Source organism: Aulonocara stuartgranti (genome assembly GCF_965226115.1).
Source record: "Aulonocara stuartgranti genome assembly, chromosome: 23".
In the NCBI taxonomy this organism is placed as follows: Eukaryota; Metazoa; Chordata; class Actinopteri; order Cichliformes; family Cichlidae; genus Aulonocara; species Aulonocara stuartgranti.
Window position 1 is genome coordinate 7253595 of NC_138958.1, and position 14017 is coordinate 7267611.

The 14017-nt window shown below is 39.7% G+C and overlaps 1 pseudogene across 1 annotated transcript; it reads left to right on the forward strand.

The window, feature by feature from the left end:
• The first annotated feature begins 1994 nt into the window (after nucleotides 1–1994).
• On the forward strand, nucleotides 1995–13626 carry LOC309700420 (annotated as a pseudogene). The gene is made up of 19 exons (XR_014280814.1): nucleotides 1995–2288; nucleotides 2397–2537; nucleotides 3083–3271; nucleotides 3423–3588; nucleotides 3796–3938; nucleotides 4217–4413; nucleotides 5139–5286; nucleotides 5372–5579; nucleotides 5692–5764; nucleotides 5847–6260; nucleotides 10887–10920; nucleotides 11005–11182; nucleotides 11347–11513; nucleotides 11695–11837; nucleotides 12088–12285; nucleotides 12503–12650; nucleotides 12736–12943; nucleotides 13036–13108; nucleotides 13212–13626. The product of XR_014280814.1 is annotated as an uncharacterized misc_RNA (transcript).
• The last annotated feature ends 391 nt before the right edge of the window (nucleotides 13627–14017 follow it).

Below are 14017 nucleotides of genomic sequence, written 5' to 3' on the forward strand. Positions count from 1 at the left end.
CATGTTTTCTACAGTTACTTTATGGCCACTTGCGGCTTTTGCTTAGAGTGTCAAGCTTAAGAGTCCATGATTTTTCTTTCTTCTTTTAAAGTATTTATTATTTTTAGGGCTCAAAGATTTGTGTCATGTTTAGAGGCAGGACTCGCACCCACGGCTGCATACAGTGCATTTATTCACAGTCAACAGAAAAAACACCGTTCAAAAAATATCTTAGCAGTTGGAAGGTCCAGTCTCCACAAGGTTTCCTTTTAGATGCAGACAAAGTAGCTTTGTCACACCAGAGTCAGCTCACCACTCGATATCTCACAATTTCTAAATGCTGTGCACAGGGACAGACCAGTTAACGTATCTTCACAATTAACCCAAAAAATAGGAGCAGGAGCAACGCTTCATTTACCGCTTTCAAGGCAACAATCCAGCAAAGACTGATCCACTGCTCCTTCCTTATGAAGCTGCCCAAACGAGATCATCAGAGCAGGTGTGTTCCTGCCACCAGGTGTGTGTCTGAAACTTGGTCCCCACAATGCAGAAAGGCCAGTGCATACAAACGCACATAAATACAAACAAACAGAGAAAATGAGAGAATGAAGACAGACTAAAACGCAACAATTGGCAGGTTGAGGACTTGCAGTACCCTGGCAGTTTTTTAACACTTAAAGGTTGATTTAATAATGCATGAAAACATACGCAAGCATATCAGTGCTGTTTGACAGTGTTTCATTAGAAGTAGCAAAGTAAGTTAAAAAAAATATTTAAGCAGTGTCACTGCGGTATTTGAAGATCCTGTTTCATCAGCAGGAAATGTCCCTGCTTCCTTAAAATCCTTTACTTACCTCTCAGCTGGTCCAACATATAACAAAGCTTGATACTGCTTGACGTTTGTTGCTGAATTTTCAGTTGAAACTGGTATCGACATAAATGACTGCTTGGAAAAACTTTCAGTTGCCACTGTAGAATTCAGCTTGTGGCACATAATTTGAAGAGGGAATTGATGCTGCTTCACTTTGTCCGGCTGTTTCTGAAATTTAGGGTCATGCATTTCATGGTGGAAAGCTAAACCAGGTCATTTTGAAACAGTCACGTCTGACATTGGACGTTGGACTTTAACAACTTGAAAACAAAACCAATAAGCTTTTCATTCCAAGACCCCGGGTAGTCAGTCCCACTTTTCCTCTGATACAAAGACATATCTCTATCGTATAACCTCTTAGGTATAGGGCTTTATGAAAGGTGCCGCTCCTTGACTTTAGCCCACAGAAAACCCTAAAAATGTAACCGTTTCATTTGAGTCCAGAACATTTCATATCCTTTTTTTCTTTTTTAACACAAAGAAGACAAAGACTTACAGAAGTAAACACATATTAGTATGACAGTTTTACAATGAGGCTTACTTCTTCATGCAGAAAAAGATCTTGAGTGAGCTTGTAAATTCACACTGACGTTATACACGGTTGGATTTCTGTAAATAAATAACCAGAACAAACCACTGATCACACCGGTTGGCTGGCAGCGGGATCCGTGCCTTCTAAAGACAAACACAGCATGTAGTATCTCCGGATGACTGTTAAATGCAGCATATAACATGATGTTTTTCATTTTACATGCTTTGGAAATTGAGTGCAAAACACAACAAAAGGAAAAATTCATGAACACAAAATAAAAAATAAATCTGAATGTCCTTTGAAATGTGATTTATTTGTAGTTATTTTATCTTTTTTCTTCCTCTTTTGTAATAGAATATATCTCCTGTTGTGCTCTTGCGCTTTGTGAACTATTGTTTTTCTATTTTTATAGGTGTGTTGTGCACATCAGTCCTGCCATGCAGAGGCGTTGTCTGTTTGCTTTTCCCTCGGTCTTATTCTGACGCCACAGTGAATCAAGGGTCAGCATGCTACTTCATAAATTCAGGGGAGCAGCTCTCGCTCCGCCCACAGTTGAGTTGCTTGCAGCACGATAAACATTGTTTCTTTCTTCGAGGCATCAAAGGTAGGAAACGAGCATATGCGATCGCAGCTGATGAGTGCTTCCTGGAACAGATTTAAAGCCGATGATTGCGGCTGTCGGAGACTGTTTGTACTGTCCGTGAAGTCTGTTAAAGTTTGGCAACGATTGCACTCTTTACTGAGTTGTCTGCGTTGTGTGGCGTTTCGAACAGCTAATAAACATATTAAGTCACTTTGATTTTTGCCAAGTTTTAAATGTGGCACATATTCAGTATTAGAGGAAGTGTTTTTCGGCAGTAATGTAAACATAACTGGAGAGCCTGCGATTTAACGGGGGGAATGAATGTAACGTTGTTATTACTCTTGTTTTCTGCACAACTTCCTGCTCTGCGTAGCTCATTGGCTGCAGCTTCTTGTTAACAGTAAACATATTTTGCACTGTCTCCTTCGCAGAGCTGCAGTATGACCCGTCGTGTGGCAGTGATCGGAGGAGGGTCTTCGGGTCTGGCTTGCATAAAGTGCTGTTTGGATGAGGGGCTGGAGCCTGTGTGCTTCGAAAGCAGCGATGACATTGGTGGTCTGTGGAGGTTTAAGGTTGGCTGACGCTATGTGAATCACTTTACTTTTTGGTCATGTTTTATCATTTTTCATACATATGAAGTGGATTTCCTTCATTTCGGGGGCACATGGTGCGCACTGAGAATCAGAATTTGATCCGAAATAAATATTATGCTAAAAATGGTGCGGGCACAAGGGTTGAAGCACTGTTTTGAATTAGGCATCTTGTTTGCTCAGTGACAAAACAAGTATTTAGATTTCTTACTTGAGAAAAAGTGGTAATCTTTCTCAAGAAGCCTAATACCTAGTTCAAAAGTTTTAGCATTAAATATTCTTAATTTCAATAATTATCAGTAATAGAGCAGATTATATTGGGAAATGTAAACTCTAAAATAAATGGTGTGAAAAACAAAGTACAATATTTGCATCATATTTATTAGACGCGTAAAAACATAGATATAACTAAACTACAAATGCAATAAAACTGTACTCAGGCCTCTGACGAGCATTGAAAGAGTAATGGTGCTTCAGCTCAATTATTTATTTATTTATTTATTTATTTATTTATTTTTTAACTTTAGGAGAATCCAGAGCCAGACAGGGCCAGCATCTACCACTCTGTCATCATCAACACCTCAAAGGAGATGATGTGTTTCAGTGACTTTCCCATCCCGGCACACTTCCCAAACTTCATGCACAACTCCCTCATCATGGACTACTTTCGGCTGTACGCTGACCACTTCCAGCTCACCAAGCACATACGCTTTAATGTAAGAATGCTTTATGATGTCTGAAATGGTAAATTGTATCACATAATTAAAAAATAAATAAATAAAATTAAATCCTAATTACTCCAACATTAATTTCATAGAAAAAAAAAAACTTTGTTCTGTCCCCTGCGTCTGTCTTTCTGTTGTCCAGACCAAAGTCTTGCAGGTGAAGCAGAAATCAGATTTTTCTCATTCAGGCGAGTGGGTTGTTGAAACGGAGAACAAGGATGGCAAGAAGGAGAAACACATTTTTGAAGCTGTGATGATCTGTATTGGACATCACTGCAACCCCAACATGCCTCTTCATGACTTTCCAGGTAACCCTTGGCCTACAATCGATTACCTCTTAGTTACCTCAAGGGGGGGAAAAAACTACTGACTCTGCAGTTGTAGCAAGATAAAGAGGGAATTGTGTTATTGTTTAAATCAACCCTTGATACTTTCACGTATCTTCAAATATAGGTCAGAGCAGAAGTATTGAAACATTGTGTCTACCCACCATAAGTCTGTCTTATTTTCTTCAGGCATTGAAACTTTCACGGGGAAGTATTTCCACAGCAGAGACTACAAGACTCCCGAGGAGTGGAGGAATAAAAAGGTCGTGGTGATTGGAATTGGAAACTCTGGAGGAGACATAGCAGTGGAACTGAGTAGAGTCACCAAGCAGGTTGGAATGAGTTGGTCGCATCATTAGAGAAAAAATGTGTCTGAACTGATTTAGTATTTAACATGTGAAACTTCATGATTCTCACAGTTTTAAAGCTGAATCCAATATAAATACAAGCATGTAAAACCAAACAATGGGCATAATTATTTAACTTGTACATCTTCTTAATGCTTTATTTACATATTAGTAATTAGTAATATTAGTAGTTTAGAAAGTAAAATTGAGACAATTCAGACAGAACCAACAAGAGAGCTAACTACTCTTTCTTTCCTTCAAAGCTTTACCTGAGCACTCGAAGAGGAGCCTGGGTTCTGAACAGAGTTGGAGACAATGGGGTGCCCCTTGACCTGACTTTTAATAGAATCCTGGACATTCTGAGGAAAATCCTTCCCTTTGATTTTTTCTGTAGTATGGCAGAGAGTCGGCTCAACCAAAGATTCAATCATGGTCTTTACAATCTAAAGCCAAAACACAGGTACTGTATTTGTAGCTAGTATAGAATGTAATATAATCTGCCACGTTAGATTTTTCCAAGTAGTTGTTCTAAGACAAAAATGATGGCCTTTTTGTGCTCACCTTTGTCCTTCTGAACAGTGGCACACACCAGAAGCAGCGTGATATGTTACTTGCAATATTTTGCTTTTTTAGGTGTATCATGCACCCCTTGAGTTTTGTAACCTGGCCCACAAAGCTGGCACAGTGAAGCTGGATGAGTGGTTTGGCCATTTCAGTGATCTATCAGTGCAGGTTCTCAGAAAAGTCCCAGCTTATGCATCTGCAGATGCTTCAGCAGCTGGAAAAGATGAGAATTTTCTGCATGCAGTCACTTTGCTTCCTGTATTGATTACTGCATATATCATCATTGTTGCCTCTTTTTTTTTTTTTCCTGAGCAGTGACACATATTGTTCAGGATACGATCAACTCTGACACATTTTAAGCACCATTATTAATTTTGATGGGGCTGTGATGGCGTCAATGTTGGTGTTATTTTATGCAACAACAGTGCAATGTCCAGTGTAAACAACCAGTTCAAAGTATGAAACTTCTGGCTACAACAACAACCCCTTGTCAAAATCAGTGCCTGACAACGTTGACATTTTCTGATATTCATGTTTGCAATTAGATTTTTTTGTATAAATAAAATAATATGAAAAAACTCCTTTCTGAATTTGTTTTGTATTTTTGACTTTTTATTTCAGGCTGTTCAGCCAACATCCCACAGTGAATGATGAGCTTCCCAACCGCATCCTCTCTGGAACAGTTCAGGTGAAACCCAACATCCGCAGATTTCAAGGTTCCGGTGTGGAGTTTGATGATGGCAGTGTAGTGGAAGATGTTGACTTGGTGGTAGGTCTGGAATTACATACTTTTCTTCACCTTCATAGAGATCAGTGAAATTGACTTTTGACTAACATGGACCGCTGTCTTTCAGGTGTTTGCTACAGGATACCAGTTTTCCTTTCCATTCCTGGCTTCACAGGTGGTCTCTGTGTCTAACAACAAAGCATCTCTGTACAAATATGTGTTTCCTCCTGAGCTCGAACGCCCGACTCTGGCTATCATTGGTCTAGTGCAGCCACTGGGAGCCGTTATGCCCATCTCTGAGATGCAGGCCAGATGGGCTACACGTGTCTTCAAAGGTAAAAAATTACTTTTTCTTTAACACAGCTTTTTCTCATCACTCAGGATTTTAGAATTTTTATAGAGTTGTTATTTTTACTACAGTAAACAGCTTTGTCCCCTTTCAAACAGGCTGCATAAAGCTTCCTCCATCAGCTGCCATGCTAAAAGATATTCAGTGTAAGCAGGAGGCCATGGCTCAAAGGTAATGAAGTGGATTTACTCAGCTTTATAGAAACCTATGTTTAAGATCTGCATCTTCATATGTTCAACTCAAACTTTTTCAGGTATGTCACCAGTCAGAGACACACCATCCAGGTGGACTACATCAGCTACATGGATGAAATAGCAGAGCTAGTGGGAGTTCAACCCAACATCCCAAGGATGCTGCTGACTGACCCCAGGCTGGGAATGAATGTGCTCTTTGGTCCCTGCACGCCGTACCAGTATCGTCTCAGGGGGCCAGGAAAGTGGGCTGGAGCCCGCCAGGCAATCCTCACTCAGTGGGAGAGAATGGCTCAACCTATGCAGACCAGGCAATGCGATGAGCCCAAACCCAGGAGATCATATAAGTGGCCTCTGCTTCTGTCGGCTGCTGCTGTGGGCTCGGCTGCCTACATTAGCAAGGACAACCTTCCAGCTTTCCTCCAGGATCCCACTGCTTTGCTGGACAGGGTTAAAATGTACCTGCCTACACAATGATGGAAAATTCATAACTCATCAGCTTACTAAGTGAGTGATGCAATTGTATATTAACATCAAAGACCAGCTGATCTTAAATGACGAAAAGCTACAGTTACAGCTACATTCATGTGTATTGTCTCAGGTTTCTTGCTTTATACCTTCAGAATTGTGTAACTGGAAAGATCTCCTTTTTCAATTACACAATTTCTGCAGGTTATTTGTTTTAACCCTTAACAGGATGCTGTGACATAGAATCTAATTTAAGCCGATTAAAAAAGAAAAAAAATTGTTTTCCAACAAAAAAAAGTATACATTAATAGCGCTTTAATCCAGATTTGTTTGCAATATATGAGCATAAACATGGGTAAAAAGAAATTATGCTAGCACAGAATGCCATTGTAGAGGGGTAAACTGTTGTTATCCTTTTTTTAACATCAGCACTGTTACTCTACATTGACATGCTGCTCTGTTTTCTTTCATTATATTAATTGAAGTATTCAAATGTTTTTACAACATTACTGATACACAGCACAGATGGTTTGCTATTGTTTCTTTCAAATAAAAATAAATCACAGTGTTGTCACATCTTTCACTACATTTTTAAAATGTTGTTTTATCCATTACTATGTCCCAGTGACTCTAAAGTATGAAAAACATGACTCATAACTATAAATAAAAGTTCAGCACTTGAAACAAATCCATTTTCATGTCTTTTATTAGTAAATAAATCTTTTAAGCCACAAAGATCTGAGATTGTTTGCTGAAAAAATAAAGATCTCTTTTCTCTGCTTTGACTTGGTATTAATACTAAAGACCAGTGCAAGCATGCCTCTTTTTGATGGTGATTGATTGATTGATTGATTGATTGATTGATTGATTGATTGATTATGCTTTTAATTGTCACTTGCAATGTTATACGTACATCTTACCTGCAGTGAAATGGGACCCCTTCCTCCATACATACATTATTGGGGTGCTCAGGAGGTAGAGCGGGTCAGCTGCTGATGAGAAGGTTTGATCCCTGGCTCCCCCAGTTTGCATGCCAAATATCCTTGGGCAAGATACTAACCCCGACTTGCTTTCCAATGCTTCCATCGGAGTATGAATGCGTATGAACGATAGTTAGAAAGCACTCAAAGTAGATAATAGTGCTTGTGTGAATGGGTGTGTGTGGGGTGAATGCGGCGTGTTGTCTAGAGCGCTTTGAGTACTCCAGGAGGCTAGAAAAGCGCTATATAAGAATCAGTCCATTTACCATCATTGTTTGCAATGATAATGGATGAGGCTTCAGTTTTAAAGCTGAATTGAGCTTTCAGTTAACTTTCTAGTGTAGATTGTTAATAACTCAACACAATCTAAACCCAAAGCACAGGTACTGTGTTTGTAGCTTGTATAGAATGTAATATAATCTGTCATGTTAGATTTTTCCAAGTGGTTGTTCTAAGACAAAAATGATGGCCTTTTTGTGCTCACCTTTGTCCTTCTGAACAGTGGCACACACATGAAGTGTGTGTTATAGTTGCTGACGTGCAGTGTTTATTGTGCACGTCTTCACTTTTATATTCTGGCACTTACAGCTGGAACAATCAAGCTGGAGACTCCAGTGTGTGAGTGGCTTGGTCATTTCAGTGATATACAAGTCCAGGTTCTCAGAAGGTCCCAACTTATGCAGATGCAGATGCTTCAGCAGCTGAAAAAGACAAGATTTTTCCGGATAAAAATTTTCCAAAATTTTCCAGCCTCTGCGTGCAGTCACTTTGCTTCCCTTATTCATTACTTCCTATATCAGCACCTCTGTATCAGCAGAGGGTTTTTGTCTGAGAAGTGACGCATATTGTTCAGGATATGGTCAACTCTGACATGCTTCAAGCACCATTATAAATTTTGATGGTGCTGTGATGGCGTCAATGTTGGTGTGCGTAACAACCAGTGCACTGTCCAGTATGAACAATCAGTTCAAAGTGTGAAACTTCTGGCTACAGTGCCTGACAATGTGACATTTTCTGCTATTCATGTTTGTAATTAGATTTTTTGGTAGCAGAGATAAAAGTGTTAAATAGAAACAGCTAACAAAGGAGGAGACAACATAGGAACTGAGAGAAAAGTGTGATCCAGGGAGGGAGGGGGTGAATCTGTACGCAAGTGAGAACTTCTGTCATCACCAATCATCTGAGAAACGTCAGAAAGGTGTGCTTATCCAAGTCATGCAAGAATATGTACAAAAAAGTTTGGAAGCTATGTACATGAAAATATGAATGCAGTGAGTTTCAAATATAAACCCATAATTCATTATAGAACACTAAAAACATGCCCGTCTACAAAATTTTACATCAGGGAATGTCATCCTAAAATTGCTGAACAATTGTGCCCCTCTGCCAATCTTTACCTCTGAGAAACTTTTTATAGTTACGTTCCTGACTTACTGCCAGTTAACCGAATAACTGGCAAACTGTTCCTCCAGATATTTTTCAGTAACACTTACTATTCCAGTATTTTGTTACCACCTCCCAGCACTTCGGAGATGTGGTGGTGCCATCAAATTCAAAATGCGCTAACATTTTTAAGCATTTGATGTTTGTCGTGTTCTGCTGTGAATAAAATGTGGGTTAGGGGATTTGCAGATTGTTGTTTTTTGTTTTCTGTTTACAATCTACTCAGAAACCTAACTTTTTCAGAATTGTTTTGTATTGAGTGAATCACTGAAAAGCAAAGTACCATTTTAGAAAACCATTTAAATCCTTTTAAGATGAAACTCGGTATATTTTCAAATTTTACTGTGCTTTTCTTTTTAACACCAGGTTTTGTATAATGGTAATTTTTGCTTTTTGGTGTCACTGACATGCAAAATATAACATACTGAGGATTTGTTTGCTTTTCCTTCAGTCCTGGAGTCAAATAACTGACCCTCCTGTGAAGCAAGGGTTCATAGGCTCCTTTTATATTTAGACCAACCATTTTCATTCCTACTCTCTGCTGAGTTAAATGCAGTATGAAAGCTCTCTTAATTTCTTCAAACAAGGTAAGAAATTTGGATTCTTTATCATAACTGCTGAGTGCATTAAGGGCTGTTGTATCAGGGTTAGCTGTTTCTTCATTTTTAGTTCTGAACTGTACATTTAGGTGTTCTCATCTGTTTATGATTGCTTCGTTTTGTTGTGAGATATGGGGCATGTGGCAGTTTATATATGTTTATAGAAAGTTTCTGAGTCTAGGTGTTTCACAGAGTATTGAGGATTCAAATTCAAGAAGCAAAAGTCAAAAAAATATATATTTCAGTCAAAAACATAAAATAAACTTTAGAAATCAAAGGCAAGGCAAGGCAAGTAGGTTAACAGACACTTACAGTGAGCAAAGAAACAACAGGACTATATATACTCACACAATGAGGGTTAATGGGGAAACAATAGGCAAGTCCACACAATCAATGCAATCAAAGGAGAGGAAGTAAAACTATAAACAAGGCACAGAAAAAAACAACTAGCAAACTAAACCAGGAAATAAGTAACAATGACCAAAGAGGGAAACTTAGACACAAATGTAAAGTCAACATGAGGAAAACACAGAAGGAAAAAACACATTATTGTGTATAGAAACTCAGATATGCACAATAATGGGAAATAAGATCTTAAGATTCAAAATACTAAGGATATACATGAAGAACAAAAATGTGAACAATAAGTTGAACTATAAATCAAATAAAAACTATTTAATAGTAATAATTAATAATAGAATAATTAATTATTATCAATCCTGCATTGGCAGACTGAGGTGGGTGTTTCCATCTTTAAGAAGGGGTACCGGAGGCTGTGTTCCAACTATAGGGGGATCAAACTCCTCAGCCTCCCTGGGAAAGTCTGTGCCGGGATGCTGGAAAGGAGAGTCCATCCATTGGTCGAACCTCGGATACAGAAGCAACAATATGTTTTTTTGACCTGGTCGTGGAACACTGGATCAGCTCTTTAACCTCTGATGATGATTCTTGGGAGTTTGCCCAACCAGTCTACTCTACATGTGTTTTGTGGACTTGGAGAAGGCATTTGAGCATGTCCTGTTGGAGGTGCTTTGGGAGTATGTGGTGTGTGGCCCATTGGTACCGGCCATTGGATACTTATGCCTCCATTGCAAGAGCTTGGCTTCGTCAAGTGACAGCCTCCAGCTTGCACTGGAACTGTTTGCATCCATCCGGAAGGGGCTCAGAGTAGAGCCGCTGCTCCTCCAAATCAAAAGGAGCCTGTTGAGGTGGTTTAAGCATCTGACAAGGATGCCTCCTGGGCGCCTCCTGGGTGAGGTGTTTCGGGCATGTCCAACTGGGAAGCAGACCCAGGACACGCTGGAGAGATTATATCTCTTGGCTGGCCTGGGGACACCTTGGCGTTTCCCTGGAGAAGTTGGAGGAGGTGGCCATGTGTTCTGCCTGCTTGCCTACCTGCTTAGTTCCATGTGTATTCCCAGTTTAGTTAGTTTTGTATATCTGGTGTTCAGCAATAAAGCTGCCTTTTGAGTTCTTTTGAGTTGGTCTTATCACCTGACTAAATGTTGACTCCCAAGAGTATTTTGTGAAGACATGTTGCCTTGCAACATTAAATTACCTGGGAACGTGAAATCCAAAGCCAGAGTGGACTATAGCTATGGCCAAAACAAAGCAGCAATGACATTGGTGGTCTGTGGAGGTTTAAGGTGGGTTAGACAACATACAGATCGGACTTTGCTTTGCTCTGACAGATGAGATTTGTTTTTCTCTATTCATGGCTTTCTCTGCAGGAGAATCCAGAGCCAGACAGGGCCAGTATTTACTTTTCTGTCATAATCAACTCTTCCAAGGAGATGATGTGTTTCAGTGATTTTCCCATCCCTGCGCACTTCTCAAACTACATGCACAACTCCCTCATCGTGGACTACTTTGGACCACTTCCAGCTCACCAAGCACATACTCTTTAACGTAAGGATGTTTTGCTATTTTTCTGTATTCTGTTGGCAAAACTTAACGTATCACCAAGTTTTCAAAGAAAAAAGCTTTTTTAGTACTTTTTTAGTACTGATATATATAAATGGGGCATACCCACACTCTTATCAAAAACCTGCGTCTGTCTTTCTGTTGTCCAGACCAAAGTCTTGCAGGTGAAGCAGAAATCAGATTTTTCTCATTCAGGCGAGTGGGTTGTTGAAACAGAGAACAAGGATGGCAAGAAAGAGAAACACAGTTTTTGAAGCTGTAATGATCTGTATTGGACGCCACTGCTACCTCAACATGCCTCTTCATGACTTTCCAGGTAACACATGTCTGCGGGCTAGCAATAAACTACATGTAGATTTTATGTAGCCTTATAGAGTTTGGCTGTAGCAATAGAAAGAGGAAGTAATAATATTTAATAACAGTGTTTGACATTCTTTAACCATGTCTGTCGTGGAAACAGAAAGGGAGATTGTGTCTTGTTGTTTTATTTTCTTCAGGCATTGAAACTTTCCAGGGGAAGTATTTCCACAGCAGAGACTACAAGACTCCTGAGGAGTGGAGGAATAAAAAGGTCGTGGTGATTGGAATTGGAAACTCTGGAGCAGAAATAGGAGTGGAACTGAGTAGAGTCACCAAGCAGGTTGGACTGAGATGAACTGATTCCTCATTTAACATTTTTTTAAAATAATAAAAATTTACCCCAAAATTCATTCAGTTAAATTCAGTTCTGTCATTTTTGGACCTGAATCCATACCACCAAAACATACACCTTATACATGAATTATTAACCTATCAGTAGTTCAGACGCTATCAATATGATGAGAATTACATTTTTAAAAAAATATACTAAGAACCAGAGCAATGGCTGACAATGATTAATTTCATCCTAGGTTTACCTGAGCACTCGAAGGGGAGCCTGGATTCTGAACAGACTTGGGGATAACAGGATTCCCATTGACTTGTATTTTAACCGAGTGTTCGACTTTCTAAGGAAAACTGTTCCCTTTGTTTTTTTTCTGTAGTCTGGGAGAGAGACGACTAAACAAAATATTTGATCATGCTCTGTACAATCTAAAGCCAAAGCACAGGTATTGTGTTAATATCTACAACTGCACTAATGCAGTAGGCAGACTCCCTTGAATCTTGTGTTGGGCAAATCTTTATTACTATTTTGATGACTTTATTGCATTTCTTCCTATCAGATATTTTGGACAAAAACTTGGCTTCATGATTGCATGACTGGAAAGCCAGTAAATTCATTTTTTTCATCATATCAGTAGGGCAACGTTTAACTTTCCATTTCAGGCTGTTTAGCCAATATCCAACATTAAATGATGAGCTTCCCAACCGCATCCTCTCTGGAACAGTTCAGGTGAAACCCAACATCCGCAGATTTCAAGGTTCCAGTGTGGAGTTTGATGATGGCAGTGTAGTGGAAGATGTTGACTTGGTGGTAGGTCTGGAATTACATACTTTTCTTCACCTTCATAGAGATCAGTGAAATTGACTTTTGACTAACATGGACCGCTGTCTTTCAGGTGTTTGCTACAGGATACCAGTTTTCCTTTCCATTCCTGGCTTCACAGGTGGTCTCTGTGTCTAACAACAAAGCATCTCTGTACAAATATGTGTTTCATCCTGAGCTTGAACACCCCACGCTGGCTATCATTGGTCTAGTGCAGCCATTGGGATCTATTATGGCTATATCCAAGTTGCAGGCCAGGTGGGCCACACGTGTCTTTAAAGGTCAGAGTTTAATTTAAAATACTTTTCTTTTTCAACTTAGGCATTTACAGGTTTTCATTATTACTAAAGTAAACTGTTGTGTTCTTTAACAGGCTGCATAAAGCTTCCTTCTGTAGTTGTTATGCTGAAGGATATACAGTGGAAGCAGGCAGCCATGGCTCAAAGGTAATAAAGTATATTTACTTGATTTTGTGGTTGCTTAAATATATAGGATCTGTAACACGCCACTTTTTGTTCTGCACATGTTCAACCTAAATGTCATTTTCAGGTATGTCACCAGTCAGAGACACACCATCCAGGTGGACTACATCAGCTACATGGATGAAATAGCAGAGCTAGTGGGAGTTCAACCCAACATCTCAATGATGCTGCTGACTGACCCCAGGCTGGGAATGAATGTGCTCTTTGGTCCCTGCACGCCGTACCAGTATCGTCTCAGGGGGCCAGGAAAGTGGGCTGGAGCCCGCGAGGCCATCCTCACTCAGCGGGAGAGAGTGACTCAACCCCTGCAGACCAGGCAATGCGATGAGCCCAAACCCAGGAGATCGTATAAGTGGCCTCTGCTTCTGTCGGCTGCTGCTTTGTCCTTCACTGTCTACGTTAAGAGGAACAACCTTCCAGCTTTCCTACAGGATCCTGATAGTTTGCTGGACAGGGTTAAAATCTACCTGCCTACACAGTAATGCAAAATGTATAACTGAACAGAAATAAAAGATCTGATTAGTCTTGTAATAGTTTAATAGTTGGTAATGCTTTTGCAAGAAATAACATGAGCGTTGGAAATGGACTAATTACTGAAATATATTAGTGAGTGGTGCAATGATTTAATTACTTCAAAGGCCAACTACAATATGTGTCACAATCTGCAGAGGCAGACTGCATGAATTGTTTATGTGAGGACCCAAAAGCAGACCACAGACAGATGGAAACTGGAATTTAACTGAAAGTGTGCTATTTATTAAGGCAGATATACCAAACAGGGAGAAACATAAATAACAAAAATTAAACACAGGATCGTCTGAACTGGAGAGACTAAGAAAATAAGACAAGAACTGGAATACTAGAAAAACCTGG